Genomic DNA, 4,856 nt, shown 5'->3' on the forward strand with positions numbered 1-4,856 from the left:
ACATATTGAATATATTAGAAGTTCCACTATTCCATGTCCTAGTTAGTCTTAGATGGAGCCAATTAGGGGCAATTCAGTTGACCTCATGATCTCTTTCTTTCTCTCTAAATTAGTGATAATAGTCTTTGTGCAAAATTGGAGTGATAATGAAGGCAAAGTGTTCCTCTCTTAATAACAGTCTGATCAAATAATATCTTCTTTCAAACCTTCGTACTTAATTCTAAATCATTTCATAAAATAATAGCTTTGATTGCAACTTTCCAGAAAGGAGAAAAAATTTAGAATAAAAACCACATTAAAATGCTTCGTTTCTTCTGATGAAAGAACATCTTTAATATTCATCCACAGAAGGTTTTCATATTTGTAAGTGGCAGGTTAAATAGGGTGCCAGCAGCTGCTCTTGGTCTTATACCAGTAGTAAGAGCAGGGGATCCCACCTGTCCTTTACAGAGGTGACAGGGTGAGATCAAGCTCACCTAGGGGAACCCCTGGAGGAGAAGTGTCTTTTTATAATTTCCTCAGAAGCTGCAGGTATTCTCAAAGGGTATTTAGGAGTGAAAGAAAGGGGGACATTCTACTTCAATTATGTCTAAGATATTGTCACCTCTTTCTCCAGTGGCCACTAGGGTGACAGTAAACAAGTAACATACCTTTAACAAAAATCACAGTTAGATCTCAGGGCAATTCTAAGTAGGTCCTCTTCTTTCCCAGACTCTGAAGTGGTAAAGAACCACAAAGTCCCCACACAAGTGCCAGTCACTTTGAAACACGATTCTTGCAGCTATTATAACACTTGATAATGAATGTGTCTGTTCTTAAAATTACATTCATTTACCTTGGTTATTTTTGGGTGTGTGCATGTGTGTGAATATTCATGTGAAGTGTGTACCATGTGTGTATGTAGGTAAGGGCAGTTTTTAGGAATTGGTTCTGTCCTACCACCTTGTGTATTCAGGGGATTGACTTCAGGTTTGGCTCCAAGTACATTTACCAGCTGAGCCATCTCTTGTCAGCGCCTTAATGTATTCTTTATGTGAGCAAGGGGTGTGGAAATTTCCTTTGAAACTGGACCTTGGTTAAATACAGATGTGGGGAGCCGTGAATCTTGAGAGGCATTCGCCATGGCAAGATGGCACCTACTTCCGCTGTTAACTCCTAGTAGACAACTGTTTGCGCATGTGCATGGAGTGAAAAGGACGCCATGTCACGGCCCATCCCGGGGCGTTACGTAGGGTAATGAGCGAACAGCCAATCATGAGCAGACACGCCACGCTGTGGGCAGATACGCTGCACTGTGGTGTATATAAGCAGTGCGGATTTTGGGCTCGACCTTTTTTTCCCTATGGATAGAGACAAATAAACAGTTGCTGCAGAAGGAACCTAGTGTCCGCGTGTCTTCTTCCCGGCGAGAAGACTGCGCGGGCTACATACAGAAATGGAAGTAGCATCTACAGGAAAGATTTCATACTACTGAGCTGCAGTCCATGCCACTGGTAAGGAAGCACTTCATTGACTCCTCAGCATGTGTGAGTACTAATTCATCTGAAGATGGCTGCAGGGACTATAACTGATATTCCTGCTGTTGTCATGTTGTGCTTGGCAGAGCCCTGTCATCATGCATCAAACTAAAGACAACACACAGTCCCATCTATATCAGAAACTGGAATGGCAGAGATGTGGTCTCTTCCTAAGGTTTTGAGGTTTTGCCTTATTCCTTGGTAGAGATTTTTTTTTTTTTTTTTAAAGAAGGACCAGGAACTGGTGAGGTATGCTATGCTTTGGGTGCCAACTATATTTGAATATATTTAGTTCAATATCCTGAAAGACCCCTAGAGTATGGGAGACCCTCACTCCAGTCTTGGGACAACGCAACCACCCAATAACTCATGAGAGACCGATCTTGCTGCAAATACACGAGGTTTATTCAGGCCAGATCTGGGGTCAAACACGTAGCCTAGCAGGCCAGAGGAGTTCGACCCAGAACACAAGGAGTAAGGGGTATTTAAAGGGAAAAACCACAAACTAGGGGAGGTGAGGGGGTTACCAAGGAAACATAACAAAAAAGAGTGGAAAATTTCAAATGGACCTAACCCATGCTTTAGTCAGGGTCGGGGTCATGAGGAAAACATCCTACACACTCATTATTCACAAGAATGTGGTCTGGTCAATGCTATTCACTTTATGGCTGGCCATTCCCTAGAACCACCCAAATGGCTCATACCCTGCTTTTTGTTCTAGGACCTAACTAGGGGGGGCCTTTGTGGCCAGCAGGTTCTTGAAACTGGCTAGTCTACGTTCTTGGTGTGTGTGTGTGTGTGTGTGTGTGTGTGTGTGTGTGTGTTTGTGTGTGTGTGTGTGTGTGTGTGTGTGTAGTATATGCTCAGGTGTACAGGTAGAGTTTGGAAGATATTTTTCCTGTGCCACCACATGGATTCAACTCATGTCATCAGACTTGACTACCAATTTCCTTGCCCAATGAACATTCTTGCTGGCACTCCAATTATTTTGTTTTTCTTTGTTTGTTTGTTTGTTTGTTTCTTTCTTTCTTTCTTTTGTTTTCTCTCTCTCTCTCTTTCTTTTTATTTTATTGATTTAAGTTTTATTGCATTATGATGAGAAAAGATACATGATTTCAATTTATCTGAATTTGTTAACATTTAAAAACATTTTAAGTAAGTAGAGTTAAATTACATTCTTTTTTCCCTTTTGTACCCAACTCCTCCCAGAGACCCCCCTTCAATACTTGCAATACCTTTTGTTTTTTTAATTTATCATTCTTTAAAATTTATAAAATATTCTAACAATAAAAATGAGTATTATAAAAATTATTTGATATAAAACAACAAACAGTCTTATGTTGATGCTTATTTATATCAATACTGAAAATACATACATTTATCTCAATATAAATTTGAAATAACTCCAAATATATTAACTGTATATTTAAAATAATATATCACTACTAGTACTTTTTAAATGAACATAGATAGATAAAGACTCTTTGTTTGTTTGTTTTGGTTTTAGTAGTGCTTAAAATCTTGGCTCTTACTGTGGTACAAGCCCAAAATAAGAACAATTTTTAGACATTGGAGCTCATTGTAATAAGGCTGTACTTCCATGGCCTCACATCACCAAAGGATTTTACCTCTATCATAGCTAAGCTGAGAGTTGACAGTTCTGTTGCACTAAATAATTAATTGTAGGCAGGATTTTTGGACACAGATTTCCTGCTATGGTCAAAGCTATTTGACTTGAGTGATTGTCTTCATTTTCAGTCCACAAAGAACAGGTTACATTCATTTAAGAAATGGAGTGTGTATTAAGATGGTCTATCCATGAAGTCATTCACCAACTGTTTCAGTGAACAATGGTTCTGCTTGGAGGGTGGCACAGATATTAGGTGAGATTAAGAATCTGGTTCATTGGCTGTGATGATTCTGAAAAGCATTCATCTCAGAAAAGAGTAACTTATAAAGTCATCTTCAAATGATACAATAGTTACAGACATCAAGCAAAGCATTCAGTCTCACTCTTTGTTGTTCTTTTACAAGCCACCTTCCAAGTTAATTGTTTATGTTTCTTTTGGCTCTATAAACTTTTGAAATATGTAAGCTGTTCTGAAAACCATAGTGCAGTGTAGAAACATCAAATAAACAATCCTACTAATAAAGAGGCTGAAATAGAAGAAGCCTAATTTCAAGTTCATTATGTGAAACACAGCAAGACACTGACATGTATAAACAAGCAGAAAGTAAATATGGATTGTACAATACTGGACCTATTTCTCCAATTACCAAATTAGAGAGAGACCACTAGATGACAGCCAACAAATTTCTAATTCCTCATATTTTTGGATTTCAATTGATTAGGATATGTTGGTAATATTAATTTTCATATTGCCCAGGCGGCTGCCGAAGATGGCGGAGGGAGGCCGGAAGGTAGTGGTTGTACGCTGTGAGGGCATCAACATTTCTGGAAATTTCTACAGAAACAAGTTAAAGTATCTGGCCTTTCTTCGAAAGCGGATGAATACCAACCCCTCTCGAGGATCCTATCACTTCCGAGCCCCCAGCCGCATTTTTTGGCGCACTGTGCGAGGCATGCTGCCCCACAAGACCAAGAGAGGCCAGGCTGCCCTGGAACGCCTCAAGGTGTTGGATGGGATCCCTCCACCCTATGACAAGAAAAAGCGGATGGTGGTTCCTGCTGCCCTCAAGGTCGTTCGACTGAAGCCTACCAGGAAGTTTGCTTACCTGGGGCGTCTGGCTCATGAGGTTGGGTGGAAGTACCAGGCAGTGACAGCCACTCTGGAGGAGAAAAGGAAGGAAAAGGCCAAGATCCATTATCGGAAGAAGAAGCAGCTCTTGAGGCTACGGAAACAGGCAGAAAAGAATGTGGAGAAGAAAATCTGCAAGTTCACAGAGGTCCTCAAGACCAATGGACTCCTGGTGTGAACCCAATAAAGACTTTGTGCCTCAAAAAAAAAATTTTTTTCATATTAAGACATTAAGAGAAAGTAATTGTAACTTCCTGTTATTTTTGTTGTTAGAGGTGGAATTAGGTTTGTGTGGGTTTGTTAAAAGATTATTTTCTTGCTTCTTCTAGAGTATAGCTTTGCTGCTTTGTTGATGTTTTCCATCTATTATCCTTTGTAGGGCTGGATTTGTGGAAAAATATTGTATAAATTTTGTTTTGTCATGGAATATCTTGTTTTCTCCATCTATGGTAATTGAGAGTTTTGCTGGGTATAGTAAATAACCTGGGCTGGCATTTGTGTTCTCTTAGGGTTTGTAGGCATTTGTGTTCTCTTAGGGTTTGTATGCAATCTTTCATAGTCTCTGGTGACAAGTCTGGTG

General features: G+C 39.7%; 1 pseudogene across 1 annotated transcript; it reads left to right on the forward strand.

Moving 5' to 3' along the window:
• Positions 1-3,935: 3,935 nt before the first annotated feature.
• LOC116083208 lies at positions 3,936-4,487 on the forward strand (annotated as a pseudogene). The gene has a single exon (XR_004115636.1). The product of XR_004115636.1 is annotated as a 60S ribosomal protein L13a pseudogene (transcript).
• Positions 4,488-4,856: the final 369 nt, after the last annotated feature.

The sequence above is a fragment of the Mastomys coucha genome, unplaced genomic scaffold (assembly GCF_008632895.1).
Source record: "Mastomys coucha isolate ucsf_1 unplaced genomic scaffold, UCSF_Mcou_1 pScaffold8, whole genome shotgun sequence".
Taxonomy (NCBI): domain Eukaryota; kingdom Metazoa; phylum Chordata; class Mammalia; order Rodentia; family Muridae; genus Mastomys; species Mastomys coucha.